Source organism: Hyperolius riggenbachi, chromosome 4 (assembly GCF_040937935.1).
Source record: "Hyperolius riggenbachi isolate aHypRig1 chromosome 4, aHypRig1.pri, whole genome shotgun sequence".
NCBI classification, from domain to species: Eukaryota; Metazoa; Chordata; class Amphibia; order Anura; family Hyperoliidae; genus Hyperolius; species Hyperolius riggenbachi.
Genome location: NC_090649.1, coordinates 465977099 through 465991854, shown reverse-complemented (window position 1 = coordinate 465991854; position 14756 = coordinate 465977099). Strand labels below are relative to the sequence as shown.

At 45.2% G+C, this 14756-nt stretch overlaps 1 protein-coding gene across 3 annotated transcripts in view; it reads right to left on the bottom strand.

Moving 5' to 3' along the window:
- The window catches only part of DISP1 (dispatched RND transporter family member 1), a 103348-nt gene that overhangs the window by 69502 nt on the left and 19090 nt on the right, over positions 1 to 14756 (bottom strand). The window contains exon 1 of one of the 3 annotated variants that reach the window (XM_068232866.1): positions 13583 to 13621. The exons of the other annotated variants lie outside the window; for them this stretch is intronic. The gene's annotated coding sequence lies outside the window, so the exon portion shown is untranslated. Of the gene's footprint in view, positions 1 to 13582; positions 13622 to 14756 lie in introns of those variants that run through there. 3 annotated transcript variants of the gene reach the window in all.

Here is a 14756-nt window from a genome sequence, read left to right as displayed (position 1 = left end):
GCTTTCAGGTAGTCATGTGTAGTGTGAACTGAGTCATAGGAAAACATGGACATAACTTTGAAAATCAACTAATGTATGTGTCCCAATACTTGTTTTGTACTATGTACAGCGCTGCAGAAAATGTTGGCGCTAGATTATATTATAAATATAGTGAAAAAGGGCCCACAGGCTGGTTTCACACCAGAAACCAGCGTCAGCTATGCGTTGCGCCTGACGGACGGTATGTCAAAAACAGGCCTTCAGGGAACACCGCGCTACTGCGCGGTGTTCCCTGTCTGGCCCCTGGCCAAGCAGGAGGTGACACGCACATGATGCACACTTTTCTTCGCTGCCTGCTTGTGCACGGAAGCGCATTGTTAAAATACGCTTCCGCGTATGCGCGCTGCAATGGTGAATTTTTACAGATGCATGTTTCGCCATAGACTATCATGACTTCCGGGCCGCCGCCCCTCGCCGCATCGTTAACGTAGTTCTTGACCTGCCTCAGGGATGCGGCGAAAACTTCACTTCCATCCCATTGCGCGGTAACATCCCAGTATGAAAGTCTCCATAGACTTTCATTGCACGGCAGTGGGGTGCGCAAAAATACCGCACCGCCTCGGTGTGAAAGGGCCCTGAGGCTTTTAGTTTCCTGAGACAGGTCTGACTAGATGTAGTCGGAACTTAAAGGAATCGCTGTTAGAAGAAAATGGTGAGCTTCTGAGAGGAACTGACGGTGAGGTAAGTATGTAATATTTGTAATATTTATTTGCAGCTACATCATGTGTTTATTTTAAATAATTTCTTTCTTGGTTCAGGTTCACTTTAAAAGGACACCCGAACAGAAAATAAACAAATGAAATAAACGATTGTATCTATCTTCCTTCTCCTAAAAATGACTTTTTAAGATATTTCACGGTTTTATTATATATTTAAATCTACTTTTTAAGTTTTAACTGTTTTATTGTTTTTGCTCAATGACACATTCATTGAAGTATGCCAGAGCTAAAATCTATGACCTATTGACCCTTTTTATCCCCTTCCTACTGTCAGAAGCCATTTTCTGCTAGGAAAGTGTTTTATAGTTGGAATTTCTAATCAGTGAGGATCACACTGTAGTCACACTGTAGTCTGAGTCGGGACTGAGTCAGCCACTTCCATACCTGATATTTAACTCTTTCCGGCAGAGGAAAAAAAAAAAAAAAAGGAACACAGCATAGTTATTTGTGTGCTAGGCACTGTACATACCCATGTCTATCTTACGTCACATGTCATTTCGGGTATCCTTTAAGGTGCCCATACATCATTCGACCTGCCACAAGATTATCCATTAGACAGCTACCTCTCTGATCGAAACTGATCGGAGAGGGATCATTTACCTGCTCACACACAGCGGGTCATCGCCTCAGACTCCTGGCCTTCTCCCACCAGGGCCCTCAGGTTTCCCCCAAAGCTAGTAGTGCTCCTCTAGGAACCCTGCAGAGTACCAGCAGTGTATTCACCACTTACCTGTCCAGCCAATGTGCTTCCTCCTGTGTCCTTCCTCCTCCCCAGTGCCTGTTCTCTGTGAGCCGGCAACAGGCACATACTCACCTAACCTGCTTCTCCTTGGGTTATGGAAGGACGTGGTGTCTAATACTTCACCCGAAGGGTATAACTATTGCTAAAGAAACTGTAGGAGGTGCCCAAAGATATTCTATACTCTAAGTCATAAAACGTAGGAGTAGGTTTGTCTTATCTCCATAAAGGACCAAACCAATAGGGTAGATATAACATTTTAATGAAGCACAAAAGACAATGCATTTCACGGGTACTAGTCCACTTCCTCAGGTCAATAACAAGTGCCTACGTTTGCAACAGTCGCGGGTATGGCACTTCTTAATGAAGATGTAACTAGAAAAATACCAGCACACCAATTTTGCTTAGTGAATATATATATTGACAAAGGCAAAAATACATACAGCATTAGCAGAAAAAGTTGAAGCACACAGCATAGCAGTTAAACTGGAATGACTGAAACCTTATGCAATCCAGTGAGAGCACAAAACAGACGCAGGAAACATATGTACAAAGTTTAGGTTGCTAGACAAGTAGCAGCAAGTGATGTGTATAATATAGTATTTGAACAAATGGCTAACAATCCAAAATGTACACACAGTTAACTGCACAGAAAATCACCCTGCATAGATTACAATGAGAAGAAAGCATCAGAGTTCAAAAAGAGCAAGTAGAGCTCACTGCAGCAGTACCTGGCTACCCTCTGAGGAAGGAGTATTCACTCCGAAACAGCGCTGTCAGGGTAAATGGATCTCTGAGCACTTTTTGTTTCTTGGCATCCCCTGCATCCCTGTAGCTCTACTTGCTCTTTTTGAACTCTGATGCTTTTTTCTCATTGTAATCTATGCAGGGTGATTTTCTGTGCAGTTAACTGTGTGTACATTTTGGATTGTTAGCCATTTGTTCAAATACTATATTATACACATCACTTGCTGCTACTTGTCTAGCAACCTAAACTTTGTACATATGTTTCCTGCGTCTGTTTTGTGCTCTCACTGGATTGCATAAGGTTTCAGTCATTCCAGTTTAACTGCTATGCTGTGTGCTTCAACTTTTTCTGCTAATGCTGTATGTATTTTTGCCTTTGTCAATATATATATTCACTAAGCAAAATTGGTGTGCTGGTATTTTTCTAGTTACATTGTTATTTAGGACCTCCCCACGGGTCTGTCTTACTGTACCAAGCACCCAGCAGATCTGCTTCATACTATGCTCAGGGTGTGCAAACCTCTTATTTAATACTTCTTAATGAAGATGCATATCGGCTTCTGACAGTTAATGATGGCTGCTGAATTGCACTGTATTTTTCATAATTTGGGCTCAGTCTTTTGCCAGCGCCCAAATTACCCTCTGAGCGGCGCTATAGCCATAATTCACATTACAGCCTATGGCGGCGCCCATCAGCCCCCAAACGTCCAGCACCCTGTTTGCCTGTCCTGGGCCTGAACAATAGGTAAAAAGGGAAACAAACAACAAGATCCAAGATCATGCAAGTCTTAGAGACCACCTAGTTCAAGTCCAAGTCAATTTGCAGGAAGGGTACCTGATGAAGGGGGTGCATGAGGCTTACAGTTTAAAGGGAAGTGGTAGGGACACAATAGGTATAGGTTGCATAATAGGTCCTCAGCAACATGAGTTAGGGCATTGATGCAGGGGGTAGGCGATCTTGAAGAGGGCTTGTTTGAAGGTGTTGAAGGCTGGGGAGAGCCTGATAGGTGGTGGAAGGGAGTTCCAGAGAATGGGGGCAGCTCTTGAGAAGTCCTGCAGTCTCGCATGGAAGATGTGCAGGGCGGTGAGACACAGGTCGGAGGATCAGTGGGGGCGGCCAGGTGGATGTCTGTGGATGAATTCAGAGATGTTGGTCGGGTAGGTCTTGCGTACAGATTTGTAGACCAGGCACAGAATTTCGAAGGTGATCCTGTAGCGGATAGGGAGCCAGTGGAGGGATTTACAGAGTGGAGTTGTGGAGGCGGAGCCAATGGAGTCAGTCGAGATAACTGGCATTTTCCAGTTGGGTTTCTGGGCTGTAGGAGGGGGAAGAGGGCAAAGCAGCTCATGCCAGCCGTCTGGAAAGCACAACCATCCGGACAGAATGACAAATCTTTTGGCAGGTAAGACGAATCGCCTATACCGAATTTCATCTCTGCATTTAGCCATCTGCCTGCAATTTAAAACGTTATCCTAATAATAAACAGATAGACATAAAAAAGGCAGAATTTATACCCCGATAGCCTGGAGCCAAACAAGCGCCGTTACTGACTGGCAGCGCGGCCCTATTAACCGTACCGAATGAAATTATACGCACTCCGAGCCAAGAACATCCCTGATCGTGAGTGAAGTTTTGCTTTATTCTCAATTATTTACAGCTTGCTAAACAACAAAACCCCGTGGTAGAAGGAGAGGGGGGGGGGGGAGGCACCTTTTGCGCCTCATGCGTTGCCATTTATTAGCATCCTCCTCCATGGCATGATGACGTTACTTGAAACAAGCGAAGCTCGCACATAATAGGTTAGGTATGTCTGTCCACGGCTCTGGGAAGCCAGATATAAACCAGCTGTCTGCTTTTACAAGTCTGCCTTCGCAATAGCCTGCCCTGACTCTGATCCAAAAGGTACAGACTGACATTCAAAAACTTCTCCTGACGGTCAAAAGGATTCTTCGCCATTCTCCGCCCGGCGGCTTAATGCCTGTATAGGTCTGGCTCGCGCTTTCCGTCCTACTTACTGTGGACCTGAACTCTTGCACAGGACAGAAGGAAAATATAGTGAAATGCAGGGCTGTGGAGTTGGAGTCGGAGCAATTTTGGGTACCTGGAGTCAGAGTTGGAGTCGGTGGTTTCATGAACTGAGGAATCGGAGTCGGATGATTTTTGCACAAAATCCACAGCCCTGGTAAGTATTAGACTAAGGAGTCAGAGTCGAGGAGCCATTTTGGGTACGTGGAGTTGGAGTCAGAGTCTGTAGTTTTATAAACTGAGGAGTCGTAGTTGGAGTCGGATGATTTTTGTACCAAATCCACAGCCCTGTTGAAATGCACACTGTATGTATTTAGAGAGCTTAGCCCAGGCATGGGCAAACTCGGCCCTCCAGCTGTTACGGAACTACAAGTCCCACAATGTATTTGCCTTTATGAGTCATGACTGTGGCTGTCAGACTCCTGCAATGCATTGTGGGACTTGTAGTTCCTTAACAGCTGGAGGGCCAAGTTTGCGCATGCCTGGCTTAGCCTGTCTAATTCCCCCTCATCTGTAATTTGATCTCCCCCCTGTGCTGACTGCAATGGCAGATAAGCTCATCTGAAGCACAGGATGTAAACAATATGTCTGCTTCCATGAATCAGGAAGTAGAAACAGTGCAGATATATCTCAGGATTTGTATCAGCTGTAACAAATAAATGGTTTTTTTTCAAAGTTATTATGATGTTGCTTATCTTTTAGAGCAGAGAGGACTTTCTGAGTTCAGGTCCGGTTTAACCCCCTTGCCATTATGATTCTTTCTGGATTTTAGGGTTTTAAAAGTGGTGCAATTTTTTTGCCCCCTTCCCAACCCTAAAACCTGGAAAAAAAAATCATGCTGCCAGGGAGATCTGCAGCAGTTCCACAACCACAAACCTCCCAGGCTCCAGCGCTGCAGTTTTCCCTCCATCCTCCGGGTGGCGCTGCAACTCTAACGTGAAGTTGCAGGCTGACATCTGTTGTCATCACGACAGCCGGCAATCTCAGCAGGCGGAAGCAGAGCCTCGGAGGAGCGGAAGAAGAATGGTGGCAAACGTCGGGATCCCCCGGGAGGGATGTAGAAACACAGACTCAGGTGGCTACCCCAAGCAGAAGTTGGGATTACTATTTCAGTGTTATCCCCAGAAATTTGTTCCAGCCGGGTGGAATGAAAAAGTAGTCTGGAGGGCGAGATGACAGAATGCAGGGCTGGGACTTCTACCCCTGCCCAAAATGGTGTATGCATTGCCAGACCTCCTCCCCACTGAGCTCTGTACTAAAACCGCACTGTCATATCTAGCTTGCTTTGTAAACACATGTGAGCACAGCATAGATCGTATTTCAGCAGCTTCTGCAGAGGAGTAAGGTGTATTTCCCTTCTCAGCCCCGTCACACTGAACTGCCCTCGGCCAATCAGTGAGGAGCAGGAATGTCGGAGGGGTTCCCTATCCCCAGCAACGTATGGGAAATGAGCCAGGCTGAAGGAGATGAGATTCATTACAGCACAAGAAACATCTAGGATTATATTGGAATGCTTGCAACGTAGGGTCAAGATGTAGACTACATAATAAATACAGAGAAGTGGGTAAATTAAATTTGATTTTATGGCTGAGAAACCAGCTTTAAAAAATATACATCCTTAATTAAAGAGGAGCTGTAATGAAATTAATGTCATAAATAAAATTGCTTCATTTTTTACAATAATATTTAATAAATTATTTAGTCAATGTTTGCCTATTGTAAAATCTTTCCTAACCCCAATTTATAGTCTGAAATTTTCCATAGGTGGCGGTGTCTTTAATCCTGTCAGGTGCAGCTCTGCGGAACGTTTGTTTACCGGGAGATCTAGAGCCAGTAGAAAATATACCTGGTATCCCAAAATGCTCTGGGAGGAGAATTCTGCATATTTAATCAGCCTTAAGCTAAGCATCACTGGCAGGGCAGGGTTATATACAGCTATAAATAGGTATATAGGAAGTGTTTCTGATGCTGAAACCAGGAAGATTACCTGTAATGCGAGAAGTGGATTCAGTTGACTTGCTATTCAAACCCTGTCCTATGGGTGTCTATGGAGTGGGAAGGTGCGACTGGCAGTTTGGGGAGACGTCCCTACATTTTTTTATTACTTCTTGCAATTTATAAGACTAAATATCTCAGAACTTCTCTGCTAAATACAAGCAACAGCATAATAACCTTTAAAGAAAAAAAACGTATTTGTTACAGCGGATACTATTCCTAAAATAAATCTGCAGTTTCTACTTCCTGCTTTCATGGAAGCAGAAATATTGTTAACATCCTGTGTCCTTTCAAAATCTGCTGTGGTAGTCAGGTGACACGGGGAGAGATCAAATTACAACTTGTGATTAGACCCAAATAAGGGGAGCATTAAACAGGCTAAACTCTCTAAATACATACATGGAACATTTCTCTCTGCTTTCCTTCTGTCATGTTCTGGGGGAAATTATTTTCACCGTACAGTTTTGTCAATGCACTTGACAATTTAAAGGACAACTGGAGTGAGAAAAATAAGGAAGCTGCCATATTTCATTCCTTTTAAACAATACCAGTTGTTTGGCATCCCTGCAGCTCTATTTGGCTGCAGTAATAGCAGTATTTGTATAGCGCCTTTCTCCGGACGGACTCAAAGCGCTTGCGAGGCAGCCACTAGAGCGCACTCAGTAGGCAGTAGCAGTGTTAAGGAGACTTGCCCAAGAAACTCCTTACTGATATAGGTGCTGGCTTACTGAACAGGCAGAGCCGAGATTTGAACCCAGGTCTCCTGTGTCAGAGGCAGAGCCCTTAACCACTACACTTTCCAGCCCGTAGTGTCTAAATCACACCAGAAACAAGCATGCAGCTAATCTTTTCAAATCTGACAATGTCAGAAACACTTGATCTGCTGCATGCTTGTTCAGGGTCTGCATGCAAGGATTAGAGGCAGGGGATCAGCAGAATAGCCAGGCAACTGGTATTGCATAAAAGAAAATAAATATGGCAGCCTCCAAAGCATAGCCCTCTCGTTAAAGTTGTCCTTTAACTTTACCAAGGGGAAATGAGAGCTCCTGACAATGATGTACTCAGAACTGTGGAGACTTGTGATTTTACACAGATGACATTGCCTAGATTGCGATTTTACACAAATGACATTGCCTAGATGACTAGATTGCCTAGTAGGAGAACTGTATGAGTAGGGAAACAAGTTTCTTATTGTCAGTTTTTTACTGTAATTTTGACTTTTGACTGTAATTCTGCCTCGATAAAAACCTAAAACGTGAAGACGTGTTGAGTGAACAGAGGCAAGTTTGTTCTGCCTCCTACCGAAATGATGTCATACGCAGCTGGGACACGCACATCCATGCAGCCCTGGTGTATACAAGAGCCTCGGTCAGACCCCAGAGCTGAAACGCCGACCTGGAACCACATTATTCATTCCAGACACAAAAGAGTGACGCAGAGAGAGCCGCGGACAGGAGGTGCGAGCCGATAAAGAGCAGGAGCTGAACAAGTCCCGGCAACGCTAGTTCCACTGTAGCCAATTCAAATCACTCCACTTTTTTTATCATCATTATCATTATGACAAGCGTTTGATAAATGGAATCTGGGACAAAGCAAGCTCCTGTTTTTGTAACTTAATCTCTCTGCCTTGAGGCGATCCACAACAAAGACACACAAACAGCATCACAAGGTTAGGAATCTGTATCGGAGCCTCTGTTCCTGTCAGGGAGAGACACAGATCAGCGATAGGAAGAAAAAATATAACTTGAAAGGGTAAAGCATACTTTGAAGAGATTAAAGGTGGCCATACACCTATATACTTAGCGGCCAATCGTCCATCCAATTCGATAATTATTATTGAATGCGATGAAAAAAAAACAAAAAAACAAAAAACAAACACACGGTGTTGCCATAAGCATGCCCAATCGACGATTGAAAGGTTTTTAGGCCAAAATTGGTCAAATATATCACTCAGACATGTGGGGAAATCTTGGGCCAACGTGGTCGATCGGGTGTGCGGCGGTAACTGTGCGATAATCACAAATGACGGAAACTGTTGGCCGCTGTCCCCCCCCCTAATGTTTTACGTGCCCCCCGGTGCCTGTGCATTTATACATTACCTGTCACATCGTCTCCCAAATGTCCGAGCAGTATTTCCACAGTTGGATCCCATGTGACTTCCGGCATATAGCATGCAGGGGTGTGTACGTTCCTATGCAAATTTACATGCGCCATTATTTAACCACAAGGTAATTTATCTAAATAGGAATTGGCATGCAATGGGTGAGTTTATATAGGCCTTCCAAACAAAGACCTGCACCTCCTGCAATTAGTACATAATGCCGATGCAAGGCTGTTAAAGCCAACCCCGCCATTGCCACAGAACACCAACCCTTTGCTCTCTACACTGGCTACTAATAAAATGGAAAATTCTGTTTAACCTCCCTAGCGTTCTGGACGAGCTCGGCTCGTCCAGAGACGCCGGAGGTCACCGCTCAGGCCCTGCTGGGCCAATTTGAATTTTTTTGCAAACACGCAAATTCGATTGTTGTTTAATTCGATCACTGACACTCGCCGCCGATCCGCCGCTACCCGACGAGAAAGAGGGCCCCCCCCCCGGGACCCCTGCGCAGCCTGGCCAATCAGCGCCAGGCAGCGCTGAGGGGTGGATCGGGAGTCCCTGTGATGTCACGACGTCACTCCGCTTGTCGCCATGGCGCCGGGGGAAGCCCTAAAGGAAATCCCATTCAGAATGGGATTTCCGGATGGGACTTCACGCCAGAGCGATCGGAGACGCTGGGGGGACGCCGCAGGGAGCAGCCAATCATGTAGCTAGCGCTAGGCTACAAGGGGCACAAGGGGGCAGGCTTGGGCTTGAAAAGACACCAAAGAAGACAGACTCGGCTATAATCTTTCCATAGCAAAACTAGACTGAGTGCTCAGTCGGGGATTCTTATCAGAGGTGATAACAGTCAGATTAAACAGAGAACTATGAAACAAAGAGCAGATTAAGTGTTTACTGTCATGTTCCCACTGATTTATAAAGGTAAGATACAAGAGGGTGCTTCATCTCTGGTTCTCTTTAAAGCCGACCTCAACTCATGTCCTCTCTGCTCTAAAAGATAAGCAACATCATGACGACTTTTAAAGAAAAACACTTCTTTGTTACAACTGATACAAATCCTGTAATAAATCTGCCGTGTCTATTTTCATGGAAGCAGACATACGGTTAACATCCAGTGAAAACAAATAGGCTGTTCTACCGAGGCAGCCAGCCGGCACAGCTGAGAGATCGAATTCCAGTTGTGATTAAAACACAGATGAGGGGGAATTAGACAGACTAAACTCTCTAATTACATACAGGGTGCATGTCTCTAAGTTTTCCTTCTGTCCTGCGCAAGAGTTCAGGTCCGGTTTAATCTCCACCAGCAGCGCAGTACAAGTTCATTAGTATAAGCCTGCATGATGTGGACTTCAAAGAGCCAGAAATGCAGAACCACTAATCTCATGTCAAACTAATAACTCGAAATTGCCAGGTCAGACCATCGCCAACATTTCCTTCACGTCTAAAATAGAACAATTGGGGTTGTAGCAAGTACGCTTGCAGAGTTAGTGCAGAGCACAACAGCAAATTCAACACTGATGTAAAGTTCGCCAATACTATCAGGGCTGGAACCCACAGGAGCGCTTTTGGTAGCGTTTTGGCAGCACTGCGATACGCTAGCAGTTTGCCAAAACGCTGGGCTTATGTTAATGGATGGGGCAACTTCCACAGGAGCGTTTGCGTTTCTCAGAAACGCAAACGCAGGACCTGCAGCATTTTGGGAGCGTTAGCGCTTCAATGTCAAGTATTGAACCGCTAGCGGAAACGCTCAGCAAAACCTAAACTGAGCGGTTTTGCTAGCGTTTTGCGGTTCAGCACACTGTAACAAAATGAAAAATAATTCACAGGACCAATCAGGATCAAAACGCAAAACGCAAAACTCTACGCACCCGCTGGGCAAAAAAATACAATGTTGCAAAACGACCAAAAACGCACATGAATCCGCTTGCAAACCGCTCAGACAAAACGCTAGCGGTTGCGTTTGCTGATTTCAGTGGGTTCCAGGCCTTAATGTGTACGCAAGCCTCATAATTAAAGTGTAACTGTCGGGCATAAAATCAAAAATCAATTATTTTTTATCAGGTAAACAAGTAAAATGGATGCTAACCCGGCATTTCAAGAGATAAAATCACTATTACTTTTCTTGTTGATAAATGATCATTCCCCAGTTTACCTGACTCTTATTTGGTACACACACAAAGGAAGTTGCAGGGCATGCTGGGTTGTCCTTTTTTTCTTCTCTACTTTCCCCTCAGACTTAAAGAGAAACTCCAACCAAGAATTGAACTTTATCCCAATCAGTAGCTGATACCCCCTTTTACATGAGAAATCTATTCCTTTTTACAAACAGGCCATCAGGGGGCGCTGTATGGCTGATATTGTGGTGAAACCTCTCCCACAAAGAAATTCTGAGTACGTACTCTTGGCAGTTTCCTGCCAAAAAAACATGCAGCAGCTAAATCAGCTGCCAACAGTAAAAATGGCACCATGTAATAAATGTCATAATGTAAATCAGGGATTTAAAAGATGTTTACAGTGGGCAAACACTGACTAAATCATGTATACATAATTATTGTAAACAGTGAAGCACTTTTTTTAACATTTTATTTTCACTGGCGTTCCTCTAACTAATGCAGCCTGACTAGCTGAAGCCTCTTTCCCTGCTGTTCCTTCTAACCCCCCCCCCCCCCCCAACACACACACACCTCTGTTTCTCTTTGATTGGCCAATATTTTTCATGCTGAGTCAATGTACCTTCTATAGTAAAGGGCAGGCTATGCATACACAATCAGACAGAGGAGAGTAAGGGAGGAAAATGACATCAGGATTGGCTTCAAAATAGCCACAGTTAAAATGGGAAATGCTAAGAAGGATCTTCTCTTTTTTTTTTTACTGTAGAATAAATAAAAACGCGGACAGTGCAATACATATGTTATGTAAGTAGAGCAAATATTTACTCATATGTGTGTTTTTTTCTGAGATAGTAGGGCTGACAGCTCCTCTTTAAAGGACACCTGAAATAAGAAGGATAAGGAGGCTGCCATATTTATTTCCTTAAAAACACACGATTGGTTCACACGATGGCCAGGGGCCCCGGGCCTCTCTCACTGGCCGGGGCCCCAAGGCCAACATGCGATACCTGGAGGGGAGTGCAGGTGGGCCTGGACCTCTCACACCCAGGCTCTGGACCTCTCACATCCAAAAAACCCACCAACACTGGCTCCATACTGAATGCTAAATTCAACACACACAAGCAATAGAACACAGCAGTACATGCATCCAGCTACATTTAAGTGGTCAGCAGGTGCTCATCAGCCAATCAGGATGCACTGTCATACACCCTTTACCTGCCATACCACATCTAGCAGCCATTAGCATTCAGGTGGGAGGCTTCAGTTAGACGCAATCGCTAGCAGGACCGCCCCGTGCAGGCATCCCTTTCACGGATTTATTTCCTTTTAAACAAAGCAAATTGCTGTCCTGCTGATCCTCTACCTCTACTATATGTCGTTACAGTGCCTCTTTAAAAGACTCCCTTTTAGGCTGCTTACACACCAAGACGTTACAGGCGCACGTTAGTGCGCCTGTAACGCTCCCCGAACGCACAGCAATGTAACACAAGTGGGCTGTTCACACAGCCCACGTTGCGTTACATGTAATGCTGCACGTTCGGTGCAAAGTGCAGCATGCTACGGCGTTGGAGCGGCTATAGCCGCGTTAGACTGTTTGCACATGCGCAGTGGGGGGGCGGAGAGGAGGCGGGGAGAGCCAGCTACAGTAGCCGCGCACATGGCTACTTAATATTCACTGCACTGGCGGCAGCTGATTGGCCGGCGGGACCACGTGATGCGGAGTGTCTCGCTCCGCATCACGTGGTCCCGCTGGCCAATCAGCGCCACTCTGGGAGACATTATAGGAATCGAGCCGCCGAACGCGGCTCACTCTACCGTCGGCTTTTGCAGCACCATACGTTGTGTTAGGTGCACGTTATGCGACCTTAACGTGGCACCTAACACAACGTCTTGGTGTGAAAGAAGCCTAAATAGACAACACACCAGAGAGGGATTTGGAGGTTGACATGTTTAGTTCCTTTTAGGCAATGCACATTGCCTGGCTGTCCTGCTGATCCTCTGCCCCTAACGCTTTCAACCATCGGCCCTAAACAAGCATGAAGATCAGAGGTTTTAAATTCTGACTGAAGTCTGACTGGATTTGCAGCATGCTCGTTTCAGGTGAGTGATTCAGACAGTACTGATGCATCAAAAAATAATCAGGACAGGCAACTGGTATTGTTTAAATGGAAATAAATATGGCAGCCACCATATTCCTCTCACTTCAAGTGTCCTTTAAATTCTCTTACCGATACATCAGAACTCTGTTCACTTAGCTCTTGCAGAAGAAACAGCAATGCTGGCCGGGCTCCCCATCCCAAGGGATAATGTAAAGCCTTCTGTTTTTGTAAATAAAAAAAAACTGAGAATCCCCCATGAGGTGATGGACTAGTCCAAAACCTGACAGGTCTGTCAGATTTTCACTACCCACTGTAAGTGACAGTGACATAAAAAAAATTATAGTGCATTCTACTCTGGTACTCTGAGTAATATACATTGTATGTGTAGGTATTTTCCCATTTTTTTCTTTTTGCGATAGTGATCTCTTAAAGAGACACTGTAAGGAAAAAAGGGGTCCCAGCGCTGGTTCAGTGCTGCACAAGAGGAAGGGGGAGGATCCATAGGCTTCCCCCTCCTGAGGTAAGTACCCTCCCCCCCCCCCCCAGGGGCTTTTTTTCTTGCAGGTTCTCTTTAAAAAAAAATAATGCAAAAATGGTTCATGTAAATGTCCATATGTTGTCATGGTGACTAGGAGTCTGGGCTGGGCACACGGTTCCCACCAGGACCAACATACAGTAACAAAATAATCAAAGGGGTTTCCTGAGATGTTAGGCCGGCCCTTTGATGGATGCATGAGGGTGGGAGCCCCCCTTATGGCGAATACAGAGAAGTATCTCCAGCTTCCTCTTATCCCAGAGGCAGAGATTGCTTCCCATGGGATGAGGAAATCACAGCCCATCCTGCAGAAGGAGCCGGAAAGACACAAACCAGATGATCAGGCGTTTAATGAGGGCAGGAGGGGGGCCGGGCCTGTGTGGGAAAGAAAAATAACTGCAGATTCTAGACACTTAAGAAAGCCAGCGATGCCGGGCTGAGGACAGAAGAAAGAAAATATTATCTTACTTTCCAAGTGCTGCCTTCAGCTGTATTGTCATAGTGACGCTAAATCAGCACTGAGCTCGGGCAGCAGACAGGACAGCCTCTGGGGGGGCTTAAAGGTCAAGTTCGATTTATACGCGTATGTCAAAAAAGGGCGCCTGAAAATCTGGGCGCCCAGGAAACCGGATAGTAAAATATTGATAAATTTATCAATATTCTGTTAACCTCTTGAGGACCGCAGTGTTACACCCCCCTAAAGACCAAGCCATTTTGCTTAAAAAGGGCCACTGCAACTTTAAGGCCCCGCTGCAGGGCCGCACAACACAGCACACAAGGGACTCCCCCCCCCCCTTTTCTCCCCACCACCAGAGCTGTCTGTTCGCTCCCCCAGTGTTGTTTTTTTTATAAATATTTTTTGTATTTATTTTTATTTTTTTTTAATTTTTTTTTTGCGGTTTCGCCGTCTTAACAGTCTCCGAGCGGCAATCGAGGCTGAAGGCGGAGCTCCGCCTACCTAGCGGAGATGCATGCACGATCTCCTGCAAAGCGAGCCCCAAGGACTTTAGGCGGTCCTGGGGGAGGCTGCTGCGGCCACGCCTATCGGCGTGACGCGGTCGGCAAGCAGTTAAAGTGTACAAGAAGACTGTAAAATATCTGTAAAATTTTTTCTTTTTCGATCAGAAAAATTAAATCAATCAATTGTTCCGATCTGTCAAATAGTTTTTAGAAAAAGTTGGTTTATCTAACAGTATATATTATTTTATTATACTACCTACCATACCCTATACAATTTCAAACAATCGCCCAGATTTTTCCAACATGTCTGATCAGACTTAATTGTTCTTTTTTTTTTTAATCGATAAAAAGGATTATTTTCGTTCTATTCAATTGTTTTGGTTGAGTAAACAGGAAAATTGAACATTTTAATTGTACCGTGCCTAACCTTGACCCCCACACACACATGGCTAACATTAACCGTCCCTGCAGCTACAAACCCCTGCCCACTGCTAATCGTAACTCTTTCTACCCCACGCCTAACATTAACCGTCCCTAACCCCCCTCCCCCCCCCCCCCCCCCCCCACAGGGCCAACCAAAGGCATTGTCGCTAATCACATCGGGGCTCCGCCTCCTGGATCAAGTGCGCAATAGCTGACTGCCACTTCCACATATTACAAAATACCCGACACTGATAACACT